Source organism: Petromyzon marinus, chromosome 75 (genome assembly GCF_048934315.1).
Source record: "Petromyzon marinus isolate PM22_M1 ecotype Great Lakes invasive population chromosome 75, UKy_Petmar_22M1.pri1.0, whole genome shotgun sequence".
NCBI classification, from domain to species: Eukaryota; Metazoa; Chordata; class Hyperoartia; order Petromyzontiformes; family Petromyzontidae; genus Petromyzon; species Petromyzon marinus.
The window spans coordinates 477,863-496,087 of NC_133741.1; the positions used below are offsets into that span (position 1 = coordinate 477,863).

Sequence of the window (18,225 nt, forward strand, 5' to 3'; positions counted from 1 at the left end):
TGTTTGAGAGGAGACCTGATGGCTCATCGGGACAATATATAAAATATATATATATTATTATTTTGTTGTTTCTCTTCAACGTGACTTTACCGAAAAAAACTAAGAATATGAATTACTGCAGTCACGAAAGCTTTAAATCAAAATTTAATCTGCACCTGTGGTGACTGCTATATCGGGGAGACGAAACGACATGTCTCTGACCGAATTCGCGAGCACAAATCAGATTTGAAACACGGCAGAACGAATTCTTCTGCCGTAGCTGATCACTGTTACAACACTGTGGGTGATCACGATATAATTTTCTCCGATACCAAGGTTCTTTGCAAACCCACGAGTTTTTATCAGAGATTTGTTCATGAGGCAATTCAGATTTACAAACACAGACACAATTTTAACCGAGAGGATGGTTTCAAATTAAACAACCATTGGAAAGATGTTCTGAATCAAACCAAACATGAAACAAATTTTCAATGGTACACTATATTTTTTAAAGTAGTGGTATCCCAAACTTTCGCAGCTGCTTAAATTCCCCTTTTCACACCATCAGTATGTAAATTCCCCCCCTCCTCCCCCCCCTCGCCGGTCTGCACTTGCTCCCCCCCTGTGCATCGTTCATCATGCTAAGTCCGCCAATTAAATGCTAATTTTTATACTAATTCCTTTGTCAATGCGCTCTGCTTCCTCTCACACAGCTTAAAGGTCGCGGTCTGAGCTTGGCTGTGTTCACTCCAGCGCTGTCCTATAGACAGTCTGCTCCCTTCACCTGATGAAGGCCACTTGTGTTGTGGCCGAAACGTCTCGATGTATTTATATATTTATTTATTGTTGTTTTTACGTTTTTTTACGTGACTTTATCGAATAGAACCAAAGAATAAGCATTGATATTCTGGAGGTCAAGATGTTATATAGCACATAAATAATGACTAAAAGAGGGAACTCAGTGATCAATAGTTATTCGGTACGACTTTAAGAAGGCAAGAGTGGTACCTATCAGACAATCTCAAGTACATTCAACTCAGATGGTTAGGACTTTACAGAAAGGAAATGCACAAAGTTACAAAAGGTGATACTGTAATATGAATTCACTAGGACAGGGACCAAGATGCAGGCCCCAAAAGCAGTGGTTTGAAGTGGTGAACGGGGCTATAAAGTCCTGATGGGTGACCGTGGAGATGGTTCTGCACAATAATTGGTGGACTAAGATAACCCACAATTATACCCACTTAAGTGGGAACTATGCGAAAAAACACCCATGCAAATTTAAATAAATTATTTATGCATAATTTGACGCATTAATGCTAGAAATAAACAGATTATACTGGTTCATTGATGAGGTATTGCATTTCTATTTTGCATTGAGTTATTCACACACACCATGATTAAAATACAATGGTCACATTTGCGGCTCATTATGTGATTGAATATTACGCGTTTGCGTGTGTAGAAAGCAGACAATGGACGACTGGTAACATAATCAATTCATCTAAATAATGCCATTCAGTAATTTTCTTTATTTTAACTAAACAGTTACCACGTTATTTTGCTCCATCATTTTAAAGAGATGCTGAAGTACTTTGGTAAAAAAAAACAGTAGTTCACAAATTACATTTTAAAAAATCGTTAAGCCCCAGAGCCGATATTTTTATGATTTGTCACATCACTATTACAATTCACTACCCAGGTACTGTAACTTTAATGTTAGCCCGCGAAAAAACGCAGACTTATTTCCTTCAAAATTAAAATAATTATTAGTTCACTATATAATTGTAATCTTTAAAATTGTAGTAACTTTGTCCTGAAATTATAATCGTGCTATGATTGTTCAAAATATCAACGGCCTTTACCGCTTTTTTCACAATTATGTATTTGATATATTATTGTTTGCTATTAAAATTACCGATGTATATAGAGATAACGTACAGTTTGGTTTGGTAATAATGTATTTTTTTGGCAATTATTGGGTGGCATAGAATAATGAAATGCTCTCGAGTTACTATAATTGAAATGAAATTGTAGTTAATATTTCATCCATGTGCACAGAAGAACCCTTTTGTTTTATTATCATGTATAGTATATGTGCAGTGAGTCCAACTGAGTCGCAGACGTTGTCTTAGGGAGCAACACGTTTATTCAACTATTAACACAACATACTCTAGGACGGTGACCACCCAACTAACCATGCTACGGCGGAACTAGACACGGTTCTGCTATCTCAGTAAAGACCACAAGCTGGGTCCCGGACTGCGTGGCTTGAGGCTTTTTCAAGCTTGACGTGGATCTCCTGCCTCTCCAACAGTAAGAACCCCCGAGCCCGACCCAGGGCTCTCCTCTTATTGGCCTGTGCTGGGGCTGGCTCCGCCTCTCGCCCCGCTCACCTTCTCGATCTCTCTCGCCCTTGCTCGAAGGCTCTCGAGGGTCCTCCCGGACCCCGTGACCACCCATTTGCCCCCTTGCACCAGTGGCCCCCCACCAGTATCATCTGGTCACGTGTCCCCAGGTCAGCCAGAGTATCATGCCCCAACGTAACCCGAGCTGGCTGGCATTCTCCTGCACTCTCTCAAAGTGAGCCCGCACTGCACGCTGTGCATAGTGCAACAGCGCTTAACCAACGCTCACACAAGCCCCCACTAGGGCTGATACAACACTTCATGTCCGGGGTGTACACACAATAGTATACCTCCCGCCGTGGCCTCGCAGGCCCGGCACCACACAGTGACATTTCCAGTCACTACATCTGTTTTAAATTTTGACGTTTACTGATCAACGTTTTAAACATATGTAATATATTGCAGAGTATAGTCTATAAACACAATACAGCGATACCTTGACTTTCGTCCGGTTGACTTTCGTCGCTTCGCTCTTTCGGCCGTTTGCAGTTATAACCACATTTCAAATTTCGTCCAATTTCATCCAACCTTCCACGACATTCGTGCCACGCGCCATATTTTTCGTTCAGTCTTTGAATGGAAGTCGTTTAGTGAGCATATCTAATATTTGTGTTTATTCATATATTATTAATACTGTACGTATTTTTGTGATTATACTGTAAACAATTCAGTTATTTTTGTGATAACAGTCAAGGTATCATTTTGCTTATTCTTAATTTTTGTTTATATTGGATTTTCACGCATGTGTTATGTAGTTAATGTAGTTATTTGCATGTACGTTTTATATTGACTGTAGTTATTTGAATGTACGTTTTTCGCTGGCCAAAATACATTTGCCAGCTAAATAAAGGCTCTGCTTTGACATTTTTCCTTTTTTAACATTCGTCCATGCTCTGGTACCTAACCAGATGAAAGTGCAAGGTATTCCTGTATTATACATTGGTATATTTAAGATGCACAAATGCATTGTACATTAATTCAATACAAATAATATCAACCCGATTCGCTTGCTCTTGTGGCGCGAGAAGGAAACCACAGACAAGCAGGTAGTCAACATCTGCGCGCTGAGCTCACGCTAATAATTGCCCACGCTCTGCATTCCTCTATAAATTAAGACGCTTTTAACCGAATTGGACGAGTGTTCATATATATGTGTGTGTGTGCTGAAACTGGAGCATCTCGAGAGACCACTCGTGTGAGGGCCAATATTTATCATGTGGAGATTCGTTCATCATTTTTCGTACCACTGTCTCCTAGCAAACCAGGATTATATGACACCTCGGCACCCACGGGAAGGGCGTTTTACCGGCAATAATCAGTTTAAATCGTATCAGTTTGCTTCTCATCGTTTTAACATCGTTTGAAAATAGGGGACATTATTATAATTGTACGTCGTAGACAAAATATTTCATTACCAATTGGAAGTTGCTCGATCACTCACTACTAAGTTGTCTTTTTGTGCTGCTTACTCTTGCATGGCGGAGGAACTACTTTGAGAGTGTAGCGATACTATGCTGCAACATTTGTTGTTGTCATTCGCCCATGTATGCCTCCACCACTCGCCTCTCCACCACCTCGACTAACTCGAGCCCAGTCACCCCCTAAGTCAGTGTGAGCAAATGTGCCCTTGATACATGTGTAGTGTCATCCTTCCTCCCAGCGTGGTGTGTGCGTGTGGTGTGCGGTGAACACTCAGTCGGAGTCGAGTTAGTTGCTCCGCCCTAGCCACGCCTCCCTTCTTGAAACCACCAGAAGGTTCCAGGGGCCTCCCTATGAGGTCTATCGTGATCCTTGCACCAGTTCCTTCACCCTGCCGGCACACACACAGTGCATATGCTCAACGGCGTGTGCGCTAACTGGACAGCAGTCGCCGCTGTGTCACTACATCACCTGCCTCCGTAAATTAAAAAAACAGCCGTCCCGGCTGTCAATGCAGCAGCTGCAAACGTTGGACAGGCAGAGCAACCCCCTAATCTCGATGAACACTAACCAACGGAACTCAAAAAAGGAATACATATTTTTTTTTCCACAATCCTGCTACCACTGCAGTGCCCCCACATACTAATAGCACACATACCCAACGCAACACCCCCAATCTCGCGAATCGGCAACCATTTTCACAGTGCGGTGCCCCCTTTTGCAAATTGCCAACACTCTACTCAGCACAGCACTTCCTCCCGTGAAATCGGCAACATTTTACACAGCACGGCGCCCCCCTCTGTGAATCGGCAACACTTTATGCAACACAGCGCACCCCCCCCCCCCCCCCCATGCCGCAAATCGGCACACCTTTAATTAAACACCTTTACCCAGATCCTTAGCCCTAAGACCTCTTCTCCCTCGGATTCCCCTCTGGTCCATAGCACCGGTCACCCCCGTCTCAGCAGGCTTTTGCACCTCCGGAACTCCGAGGGATAAGAAGAGTTGATGAAAAGGAGACCTCAGCTTAAAGGGCGTGGCCCCTCACTGCTCGGCATCCCCCGTTCAGATCCGGTCCCCGAGATATCGTACTTGGTGGTCTCGGTAGGCCTCAGAGACCCGGATCCGGTGGGGCTTGAATTGACTTTGCTGGCAGGTCAGAGGGTGTGGGTGACCATGCTGGTGGCGAAGATGTTCCATTAGGGGGGGTCCACATTTGCAAGCGTAGTGAAGGGAGGGCATGACTGTGGCCGAGAAGACCTGAAGCTTCGTGTGGAGTGACAGGCCAGGTAGATTCCACACAGCATTACACAACCGATGAAGAGATAATGCCACTGGACTGATTCGGAGTGAGACCAAACCGGAGCCACTCATGACCACACTGGCAGGTATGGGAAGCTCTCCACAACTGTCCCATCACCAATTGGGAGTTGATGGGGTGGAGTGTCTGATGGTACAAAATACCCAGGCAGGTGCTTAGTTTTGGTGGGGCTGATGGTAAGGCCCCACCTCTTACTCCAGTTTCAGCAGCAGCGCCTCCAACTCCTCCTCTGAGTGAGCAGCAATCACCAGATAATCGGCATACATAACATGGTTGACCAATAGGGAGGCATTCCTTGACCGCACCCACGCATCTATCAGCCTCCCATTGTATCTGTACCAGATGGAAATTCCTCTAGTCCAGCAATCGAAGACTATACACACAGTCACTTTCACGCATGTACGGAAAGACAAAGATCCCCCGTACAGCCTTAACACTGTATGGGCAAGTGCTGTGAACGAGCACCAAATCTGAAGGCCCAAACGGCAGACGAAGGGGAGAGTGGCCAGAACCACACCCGGCCGCCTTTGTCTCCCCGGTGGCGTTGTTTACAAACCACAGCAGTTACATATTTGTGGCCAAGTCGTCCTAGATGCTAGGGGATAACTGTCACAGCTGTTAAGGCACACACACACACAATCACCTTCACACGCACCCGTAGAGTCTTAGATGATTGGGGCAAGTGCTATTAGCGAGGACCTAATAAAGGCCAGCACGGCACACAAGAGGGTGGGTGGCCAGCAGCACGTCTGACCACCTTTGTCTCACGAATGGCGATGTTTATACACCACACAAAATACTTAGAGGCTGAGTCGACCTAGTGGAGGCCCAGGAGCAGTTCGGATAATTGTCACTGGCAGTGACCGTGTGCGCTACCACTCTTGACAGAAACAAAGAAAGATCTCCCGCGGAGCATTAACAGACTGTTGGGGCAAGTGCAGTCAGCGAGTACCTATGAAGGCCGACACCACACACGAGGATGTGGGTGGCCAGCACCACGCCCGACAGCCTTAGTCTCCTCAGTAGGGATGTTTTAACAACCGCACCGGGTGCTCATTTGAGACCGAGTCGACCTAGTGGAGGCCCAGGAGCGGTTCTGATAATCGTCACTGGGGTTGGGATGAGGGTGAATCGATCTCTTGAGCTAACCGCGACACTACCGCTCTTGACACACCTACATATAGAGTGGGTTATCTTGATAGACACGCTTGACTCAGGAGGAAACGTTTATTCTATGACCACAACGGGGTAACTTCATAAATCTAACATAACAGGATACTACATAATGGTAACCACCTCGGGGTAACTATATAACCAGGTCAGGTCAGTCAGCACGTTTCCTGATCCACGATGCCGAACACGAAGACCGGAGACCAAAGAGACGTAGCATGGCGGGTTCCATTCCAGCAAACAGCCCCGATTGGACCCTGGGACCTCTCTTTTTTGCTCATCAGCGTGGCCTGGCTCTGCCCTCCTGCGTGTGCTGCCACCGCAGGAGGGTGGTGAAAGTGGCAGCCAAGAGCAAGAAGGATTGACTAGAGCTTGGACGCCGTTTTACATCTTGAATACAAATTATCCCTGTATTTATGGAAATGTACACAATGAGAATCATGACATCAGTATTTTGAACATACAAGGTGGATATGTGCGTGTGTTATTCAAATGAAGTTTAACAGGAAATATGATTTTGTATGATGTCTTTGTTGAATCATTTTCATAATAAACTACATTTTACGAAGTACCTTTTAAATTGTGAATCTCAAAGCACTGCACATCAGAAGTACAAAAAAAATATTTATAAAAACACCAGTAAAAACCCTATCAGGATACAATAAAACCAAAGATTAAAAGCAAATATATAAATAGGAAACTGATTATTGGTAGAAGCCATGGAAACTCCGAAAAAAAGCCATTGCATGAAAATAGGGTTTTCAGCATTATTTAAAATAACCGATGGAGCCATAGTTCCTGATGTGGATGGGAATAGCATTCCACAGACTTGGTGCATAATAACAAAATGCATGATCCCCTAGTGTGAATGCCTCATGGAGATTGGGATGGCATGTCATCCACAATCGACGGAGCATAAATTGTATGGAGGATGTAGAGAGTGAACAGGACGACGAGCTAGGCAGGTGCCAGACTTCAGAGCCCTGTAGGTTAGGAGCAGGATTTTTAATTTAAATCTGAATTCCAGCAGGAACCAGTGCAGGGATGACATGAAAAAAAGCCATTGCATGAAAATAGGGTTTTCAGCATTATTTAAAATAACCGATGGAGCCATAGTTCCTGATGTGGATGGGAATAGCATTCCACAGACTTGGTGCATAATAACAAAATGCATGATCCCCTAGTGTGAATGCCTCATGGAGATTGGGATGGCATGTCATCCACAATCGACGGAGCATAAATTGTATGGAGGATGTAGAGAGTGAACAGGACGACGAGCTAGGCAGGTGCCAGACTTCAGAGCCCTGTAGGTTAGGAGCAGGATTTTTAATTTAAATCTGAATTCCAGCAGGAACCAGTGCAGGGATGACATGAAAAAAAGCCATTGCATGAAAATAGGGTTTTCAGCATTATTTAAAATAACCGATGGAGCCATAGTTCCTGATGTGGATGGGAATAGCATTCCACAGACTTGGTGCATAATAACAAAATGCATGATCCCCTAGTGTGAATGCCTCATGGAGATTGGGATGGCATGTCATCCACAATCGACGGAGCATAAATTGTATGGAGGATGTAGAGAGTGAACAGGACGACGAGCTAGGCAGGTGCCAGACTTCAGAGCCCTGTAGGTTAGGAGCAGGATTTTTAATTTAAATCTGAATTCCAGCAGGAACCAGTGCAGGGATGACATGCAATTATCTTGTTAAAACCCGTGCAGCTAGATTTTTAACACACTGTAGCTTTTTGATAAATGTCTTGGCTACTCCAGCAAGTACAGCATTACAAAAGTTAATTCTATAAAATACAAACGCATGAATTAGCTTTTCAGAATCAGTTTATGAAATGAAAGGACATACATGGGCGATGTGAAGGTGACATAAGGACACCGATGTAACGTTGTGGATATGTAATTCTAACGTCAGTTTAGAATGAACGATCACAACCAAGAGTTTATTAAGGTAACGAAGTAGTTTAAGATAAGTGTTACCAAATTTGGACAAGTTGTTTTCTATAAGTGAGGTAGGCTATGAAACAGGAAAGAGCCATTCCAGTGATTATAGCATCACTTTCTAATATTTTTCACAGAACCGAGTGATCTATGCTGTTGTAGGCAGCACTGAGGTCTAATATTTTTCACAGAACCGAGTGATCTATGCTGTTGTAGGCAGCACTGAGGTCTAATATTTTTCACAGAACCGAGTGATCTATGCTGTTGTAGGCAGCACTGAGGTCTAAGATAACACAAATATATAAGCATCCTGAGTTGGAAGCTATGAGGTAATTAACGACCCTTACTATGTGTAGTGACTGTGCTTGTCACTGTTTGGTGCCGGGACTTGTGAAGCCACGGCCGGTATTGTGTTGTCATTACGGGCAGCCCGGGTTACAGGATGCAGTACCAACCCTAGCGTGGTTTGGGTGATCGCTGGTTAGCGCGGAGGCACCACGAGCAGTGTGCAGTGTGGGCTCCCGGTGAGGGAGCGAGAGGGAGCGTCAGCCAGCCAGGGTTACCTTGGGGCATGAGAGGCTGATTGACTTGCTGTCACGTGACCAGAAAATATTGGAGGGGGGCCACCGGTGGACGGGGGCGGTCACGTGGTCCAAAGGAGCTCTCGGGAACCTTCGAGAAGGAGCTCAAGAGGCCTGGAAGGTGGGCGGGGCGAAGGGCGGAGCCAGCTCCAGCCCAGGAGCATATAATGAGGGCTCTGTGAGGAGCTCGGGGTTCTTCGTGTGCTGGTGTTATGAAGATACACGTCGGGGAGAAGAAGCCTCTAGCCACGCGGTCCAGGACCCCATTTATGGGGATAGCGAACCGTGCCTAGCTCTGCCGTAGGGTGGTTAGATGGGTATTCGAGACCCGAGTGTAGATCGTGTTGTGTTACGTGTTATTGTGGAATAAATAGTGTTGCGCCGAAGATAACGTCTGCGATTCACTTGGACTCACTACATATGCATTGACCTGAAACCAGACTGAAATGGTTTATAGAGCTTATTACATGATAAGTAATTATTGTTGAGCCGAGACCACAGCACGTTCAAGGGCCGTCGACATAAAGGGGAGATTGGAAATGGGATAATAATTAATAAGCAAACTAGAGTCGAGATTTGTCTTTTTTTAACAAGCGTGCGATGGAAGACATTTCAAGGTTGAAGGAATGGCTCAAGAGTGTAAGGATTCGTTTATAATATGTGACAGCAGACTAAGTGGTGAGAAGCCAAGACATATTAGTGATGTGGGCAAATGATAAAGAGGACATAACAAAGACTTGTGTGGGTTAGATCGGGTAAATATAAAGGTCCTTAACCCACCACCACCCGACAGCCAATTAGTAAGGTTTGTCACCACGTGAACATACTATGACAATTAGCTATTACTTTAGCACACTGATGTTACAGCGAGTAAACCCACAACATTTACAATGGAGTACGACATTTTGCTGGTGATTAAAACCAGCTTCATCAGGCGATTGGCCAGAATTGTGAAAAAGTCTACCTATTCTTTGGTTCTTGCAATAAAGTCAAGTAGATCGAAAAAAGTGATTAAAAATAATTAAAAATACTTTAGCCTGGTTCTTAAATCGGAGTGAGTGTACTGGCAGTCTATAATGTAGACTGTAGGCTGGTTATTAAGCTGGGTGAGTGTACTGGCAGTCTATATGCTAATCTCCTCATTAACACAGCCGCTGCTGCGGAAGCCTTCTCACATTGGCATGATATTCTTCTCATTAACACATACTAATCTCAGCGTAGTTGTGTGGTCGATATATAACCTCTTGTTGCATTAGCTCACTCGCTATATTTGTCCTGCCTTAGCAGTTCGCCTGCTGTATTTTTTCACCCGAGGACGATTGCTTGTGTTGCGATCGAAACATCGTGATTTTTGTTTTCTACCTACGTAACTTTACTGAAAGAACCAAAGAGTACATAAAAAATGTATTTAACATTGACAATGTATTTAACATTGCCAATATATTTAATATTAAAAATGTGTGGAGGAGTAGAATAGGGAAGTGGCGTCATGTGTGCTGTCTAGTGCGATGACGTCATGCGGCATCATGCGCTCGGGGCAACAGAATGATGCCACAGCTCCTCAAGTATAAAGGGGGGACCCGTGACGTCAGCGGGGTCGTAGCTGGAGAGTAGGGTCTGAGAAGGGTGGAACGGAGAGCCAGGGGCAAGAGGGTAGGGATAGGAGAGGGCACAGTGCCAGGGCTGGACGTGGCTGTGTTCCTCGGTCGGCCGTGTTGGCTGATCCCACGGCCGGCGCAGAGGAGACAGCACAGGACAGCAGGCTGTGTCGGGACCTAGCCCGGGACCCCTAACCCCTGGGAAGTTGTTCACCCCCGTGTATTAAGATTTGTAATAAACCTAAGGCCTCAGCCTCCGAGTGAGTCGTCGGGAACTTCTGAAATGTATTCTTGGTTCTTTCGGTAAAGTCACGTAGAAGGGAAACAATTAAATAATACAATATAAAACAATACAATTCTCACGACGTTTCGCCTGCAACACAAGCAATCATCATCAGGTGTGAAAACCACAGCAAGAAAATGTAAAAAAGTGGCGGTATTTCTTAGCGTGAGCACCACGGACAGCAATTGCCAGTTGTTCAGACGGACGAGACCATCTATGCTCGGAACGGAGGAGGGGGGAGATAGAAAGAGAATGGAATGCGGTCTGAAAGTCACCATAAGCGTGAACACATTAAATCAAGACCCGAAATGGTTTATCACGTCCTTCCAATGATTGCTAAGCCAGAATCCATCTTCTCGGTTGAAATTGTCTGTTTGTATATGTGGATAAACTCACGAACGAATCTCGCATGGTAGCCAGATGGCTTGCAGAGAACCTCTGTCTTGGAGAAGTTAATGTCATGTGAGCCCACTGAATTATAACAGTGGTCTGCCACGGCTGAGGTGTTGGTCCTACCGTGTTTTAGGTCTGCTTTGTGTTCACGGATCCGGTCCGAGACATGTCGTTTGGTTTATCCAATGTAACTGCTACCACAGAGGCAGCTTAGTTTGTAGACGCCAGGGTAGTGTATGTCTGGAATCACATTTTTTACAGATGGGACCAGATCACAGATTTTATGTACTGTGTTGAATCGGACCTGCATCGTGTGTTTATTCAAGATTTTGGAGATTATTTTTGTGACCCCCGCAATGTAGGGTAAGGTTATGGTTTTAAATTGCTCCTCAAGAGTGTCCTTCTTCATGGTTGGAGTGATGATTGCATTTACGCTTACGGTGACTTTCATATCGCATTCCAGTCTCTATCTCCCCCCTCCTCTGTTCCGAGCATAGATGGACTCGTCCGTCTGAACAACCGCTAGTTGCTGTCCATGATGCTAACGTTAAGAAAAAATAGCCACTTTTTTCAAAATGTCTTGCTGTTGTTTTCACACCTGATGATGATTGCTTGTGTTGCAATAGAAACGTCGTGATAATTGTATTGTTTTATTTTTATTATTTTATTATTTCCCTTCTACATGACTTTACCAAAAGAACCAATAATGAATCCCTGCAGTCACGAAAGCTTTAAAACAAAATTACAATGTATTTAACATTGACAATGTATTTAACATTTCCAGCGCCACAGTGGCGAGATGTTCACTACCTCGCCTATTGCGTTTGATCCCGACCGAGCCCTGTCTATTTAGAGCTATCCACGTGGTCGAGCGGATTTTTCTCTGCAGCCTCTGGTTTTTCCCTCCGCATTTAGAAACATGCATTTTAATTAATTTTATTATTTTGCTGCAATACATTTCCACATAACCCACTTTGTTGAGCTATCATTTGTGACCAGGTCACTTCTGAAAGATAAGTTAAAACCTCAGTGGACTTTACCTGGTAATATAATTGTTTCTTTTATTTGTGTATCTTTTTAAGTAATTGGTTTTCCCATATCTTTCACTCATATCGTGTTTTTGTATTGTTGTTGTAACCCACCGTTACTGGACATCCGTGAAAAAAGTTGTATATCTCATCGGATTCCTCCAGTATAAATACATATTCGGATTCTGGGTCAAGACGCAATCTCTCCCTCCACTAGCTTCTGGGGGACGCCAGTAGTCGTCATAAAAAATTTGAAGGCTCTCAACAATTTTTCTTAGATTCTGGAAATTGCATAATCTGCCAGGCCCTTGGTTGAAGGGCCCTTGGGGACTCTGGGTCGGGATATATTAAGACCGTATGGATACGGAAACAGGAGTACAATGCAGCCTTAAACCCCATTCGGGACTCCATGAATACAAAGAAGGCTGCATGTCCGACTCAACCATCCAGTTAATTCCTGGCGATGCACCCACACACCAATGCAGATTTACCTAATGCGCTATGCCAAATGTTACACAAACTTGGCGTGAAACGCGCTATGGTATCATTTGTCGCACGAGACACGAGGCAACCAGCACAAAGACTCGGCATGAACGCGCGGCAAACAACGCCGACACTCAGTGTGAGGTGCACGACAAACAAGGTCGCTATTGCCCGTCCCCGAGTCGGGCCTCGCTCGCTCGTCACTCAACGCCGCTGCGTGCACCACTCCGAGGCCACACCGCGTGCGATAACGCGTGAACTCTGGCCATTACGCAGCGCTGCCCTCTCCCGACTATTCACACACACTGCAACTTACAGAAACCGGTCACACCACACTGCATAGTCTTGCTAACACTTTTATTTTAGTCACAAACAAACCTTTTGGAGGACGCAATCTAGTCGGTGCGGTACGACCCGAGAGTGTAGAAGAGTCTTCTCTATCACCGTCTACCCACAGTCGACCCAGCGTCCTCACTTTTACCTCGAATCTACAAATTACTGACGTTGCACGGATGCCGAGCAGCAAAGAGAGGATAACTCGCCGAGATGACCACAGTGAAGATTTCGGAAACAAGATGGCCCACTCGTTCCGTAGTCTACCTTTCCCAACTTCAAAGGAACTGGGTCATGTGATACTGAGCGACCAATCGTGCGCCTAACTGTGGCTACCACCGCGGTCTTTCATCCGACATGGACCGCGGTTTCCTTTAATCTCCCTCAACCCATTGTCTCTGCTTTTACCGCACTTTTCACTCTGGCCCACCTGGACTCTTTAATCAGTAATGTGTGACTCATCGTAGCTGATCCGGTAATCTTTTGGGCCAACGTACAATACACTATTAAGACAATTCAGGGGTGCTGCGATGTAGACTTTGTCCTGTCGAGTCGAGCCAAACTCCTTGCGCCGGTAAACAGTTGGACATTCCTTGGAGGAATCCTCAGAGTAGAACCCGACTGTTAGACCAGGCGATCCCAATCAGGGCACTACGTGTGTGCGAGTGTATTTATTCATGGGTTGGCACAGTAGGGGGCACAGGTGGGCATCAGCCAGTCATCTCAGTCAGTCGACCCGTGGCACCTGGGTCTGCCCCGTGACCTCCTGCCAGCGGGCGTTCGACACTTCACGTGGCCTCAAGGTGCACATGGCCTGGCACAAGCGTCGTGGTGACGTCACCGCCACTTAGTGGCGAAGGACGGTTGTTGTTGCTATTCATGGGGAGGGGGGTGCCGAGGAGGGATGAGTGTGGGGGCCAGGGTGGGGTTGTCGTGGTCGGTGCATTTGCCAGTCAACTTTGTCAACCTATGGCACCTGGGTCTGTCCCATGACCTCCTGTCGGCAGCACTTAGCCTGGCACAAGCCTGTTGTTGTAGTAGTGTTGGCTCAGTCGTCAGCCCACTGCACTATGAACCCAGCAGAGACCCGAGTTCGAATTCTGCTCACTGCCAACACTAGTGATGATTTTCTGAGCCGTTCCTGGGCCTCCCCTAGGTCGACTCCGCCTCAAAAGAGTACCTGGTTGTGTAAACATCCCTACTAGGGAGACAAAGGCGGTCGGGAGTTGTGTTGGCCACCCATCTCCTTGTGTGCCATGCTGGCCTTCAGAGGTACTCGATAACAGCACTTGCCTCAACCGTCTGTTAAGGCTCTACAGGGGATTTTTGTCTCGGTAGATGTGTAGGATGATGATGGTGATGATTGTGATATTGGTAGTGGTGATGAGCGGTGTTGGTGTTTCTGAGGAGTGTTCTCATGGTTATAATAATGATGCTGGATCTGATTATGGTTGTTATGATGATGGTGTGTGATGACGATGCTATTGATGGTTCTGATGGAGCATGATTATGATAATGATTCTTCTCGTTTATCCTCCTGATCTCGTGGCTCTGGGTTGGAGCCCAGGCCGGGCTCCCTGCGTGTCGTTTCACTTTTAAGTACGCGTATTATAGAATATTGCATTGATATAGAATCCATATCTATCAGTGAATTTCCTTACCTGTAAACATCTGTCAGTTCACAAGCATGTATTCAAGCAGGCCCTGGTTCTGCACCTGGTGAGACGTTAAATGTCAAAACCGGTCCAGAGTGTTGCTCGTCTTGATGCAATGCTGCTGATGAGATGCACTCCCAGAAGGCCGTGTGTCTGACAGGATGTGTAAATTAGACTTTAAGTTGCGTATTTTTTTTTACTTGGAGGGACAGATTTGTGAATGCGGCCAGTGGGCTGCGTGTTTACTTTGATGTCAAATGTGATCTGCGTGTGAATTTCCTGTTGAGTTCTAAGTGAGTGGATGATGCAGCCCAGGTCGCCCTTGTATTGGATGTGATGAGCCGCGTGTCTCCACGCGCCTGTTGTGAATCTTTGGTCGCTGTGCTGGTCACCCACCCACTCCTGTGCCGTGCCGGCCTTCATAGGTGCTCTCTAACAGTAATGTCCTCAACAGTCTGTTAAGGCTATGCGGGGGATCTTTGTATTTGCAATGATAGTGGGGGTGATGGCGGTTCTGATGATGGTGGTTATTATTGAGCATTATGATAATAATGATTATTCTTTGTAGCTGCAGAGGGCGAGTCATCGACTGTGACAATAGAGCTCTGCGCTCCGTGCCAGACGGGATCCCTGCCAACACAGAGTTCTTATACCTGTGGGGAAACCAGCTACACGTCTCTCCCCTAGGCACTGAGGGTTGATAGCGGCTCAGAGTGATTAAACACAAAATCTAATATAGCCATGTGGAAAAAGACGAATTCAACTTTACACATTCAAATGAAAAGGAAATATCTGTCGATGTAAGAATTGTTAGGATTATTATGCATCAGCAGGTGGAACAAGGCTGCACGCGAAAGGTAGTGTTCATAATCGCTGTTCTCGTTGATGGCTTGGGACTCTGAGACTATAGCAGCTATCAACTCGCAGTGCCTACGGTAGAGACATGGCAGCTGGTTTCTCCACAGGTATAAAACTCCGTGTTGGCAGGGATCCCCTCTGGCACGGGGTGCAGAGCTTCATACCAATAGTTCACCCATTATCGATCACAGCTACAGACGCCTCCTTGGCCACACGTCGGGAGCCCAGTCTGGGCTCCAACTCAGAAGCACACATCAGGTGGAACACGAGAAGAAACATTACTATTATCATCATAATCATCATCATGCTCCATCGTTAGAACCAACATCATCAGAAACACCATCGTCACACCCACCATCATTATAACCACCGTCATTAGAACTACCATCAGGTCCACCATCAGATCCAACATCACCACACACATCTACACATCGCACAGGTACTCATTTTATGCGGAGTCGACCTAGGGGAGGCCCAGGATCGGTTAAGATGATCGTCACTGGTGTTGGTCGTGAGCGGAAATCGAACTCGGGTCGCCAGGTTGTAATGCAGCGTGCTAACCTCTACACTATCGTTCCTCACACACACACGGGGGCATGCGCACAGACTCACACGACTGAAGCACACCCTTTACTTTTTTGGTTCTTTCGGTAAAGTCACGTGGAAAGAAAATAAATTAAATAGAATACGACGTTTTGATTGCAACACAAGCAATCGTCATCAGGAACGAATGAATGAGAAAACAAACCTAGTAAACTTAGAAATATAATGCAATACAACACATAATCGGCTAACATAACAGTCAACACCCTACCTGGTTGATTACGTTCTTCCAAAGATTGCTATATTTGAGAGAGAGACAAAACACAGACACGGAGACACATACGCAGAGAGAGACACACACATAGGCACACAGAGAAACAGCACCTCTGTGTCGAGGCCTTAAATACTCTCTTTACCGATCTAAATATACGTGAGAGGGAAAGGAGCTGGACCATTGATCCATGACCATAACGGAATCCACATTGTTCCTCCTGAATCTGAGACTCAACCATCGGCTGGAGCCTCCTCTCCAGTACTCTGGAATAAGCTCTGAATGGGACGCTGAGGAGTGTGATTCCTCTGCAGTTGGAGCACATCCTCTGGTCCCCTTTTAAAAAAATAGGAATCACGACCCCAGCTTGCCAAGCCAGAGGTACTGTACCTGCTTTCCATGCAACATTGAAGAGGCGTGTTAACCATGGCACTCAATGCCCAGCGCTTTCAAAAATTAAGTGCGAATTTCGTCCACCCCTGCAGCTTAAACCGCCACGGTGACTTCAGCACCTGCGATGGATAGACCCACCCAGCTGCTTCCAGGGTTGCCTCCTGAGCGGAGGGAATATCCACCGGGTTGAAGAGCTCCTTAAAGTGTTCCTTCCACCTCGACTATTTCCTTAGTTGGGGTCAATGCTCCACCACGCTTACTGAAAACAGCCTGGGCCACGTCTCGTCGACCTCTCCTAAGGCTTCGGAGGGTTTGCCAGAACATCTTTGAGGCTACCCGGTAGTCCTTCTCCATGGTCTCTCCAAACTCTTCCTTTATTTATTTTGTTTGTAAAATGTAAACGGTGCATAGCCACCACTGACCTATGGTTGTGGTCGTAGTGGTCACGATGATGCTGATGTTTTTTGTCGTGTCTCCGCCTCCGACCTCGTCACTCTGGGTTGGAGCCCAGGTCGAGCTCCCGGCATGTGGTCAAGACGGCATCTGTAGCTGCTACTACCGTGAACACTATGGCTGGGTCGTGAGCTGTGCAACCAGGGCTTTGAGCTCAGTGCCACACGGGATATCCGTCTACACAAGGGAACTGCACCTGCAGGGAAATCAGTTTTACATCCCTCCTCCCGAGGCCCTGTGGGTTATTCAGGGCTGCAGAGTCCCAGAGTCATTGAGATTCTAGAATTGACAATAATAATATACGAACTTTTGTCAGACTACTGCTTTATTACAATATATCTTAATACTATTTATGTGTTGCTGGATCTCAACGGGGGCTCCGTAATCCACCAGATTGAACGCCGAAATAGAGATTAACGGGGTCCACGCGAGATGTGCTGATAAGGAACCGCGTCAGTGTCATAGTGAGGCACGCACTTCACTCATAGCAACTTTCCCCATTCAAGCCGCTTCTCCCCACCTTCACCAACTTGCTGTGACTAGCGTGGTGAAATATGGCTACATAACACCCCTCCATGGTCGTAACAGCGTGGGAAGGCCCTCATCCAGCAGTGGATTGACTGTACAAACATAAATATACAAAAACACCTTGAAACTTACCTTTAAAACCCCTTTTCCTTGCGACAGGGTGGGAATGCCAGCGTGAAGGATTCCGTATCCCACTACACGTGCTGTGGGCTCTCGTGCAGGGTTTCCCAAACTCCAGTCCTCGCAGACCCACCACCACCACGTTCCGTCTTCCCCCGTTTCCCAAATTAACCCTCCCATTCAAATGCAAATCAACTCGTTCCGTGCTGCACGCGCACGATGATTGTTAAACGCAATTAACGCTGTCTGAGTTAAAAGAGCCGATTCAGATGAATATTTCAGTGTGCGAGTGTGTGTGTGCACACACACACGTGTTCCGTTTTTCTCCATGTGTTCCACGTGATGCAGACAGTATTAATCGCATAGCGTTGCACGGGGAACTCATTTAACAATAATCAGGCGTGTTGTTGTATATGTGGTGTATGAAAATTTGATGAAAAATAAGAAAAAAAAAGAA

At 45.9% G+C, this 18,225-nt stretch overlaps 1 long non-coding RNA gene across 1 annotated transcript in view; it reads right to left on the minus strand.

The window, feature by feature from the left end:
* The window catches only part of LOC142907115 (uncharacterized), a 34,162-nt gene extending 16,242 nt beyond the window's left edge, over positions 1-17,920 (minus strand). The window contains exon 1 of the long non-coding RNA XR_012930804.1: positions 17,781-17,920. This is a non-coding gene — a long non-coding RNA (uncharacterized LOC142907115). The remainder of the gene's footprint in view (positions 1-17,780) is intronic.
* Between the last annotated feature and the right edge of the window lie 305 nt (positions 17,921-18,225).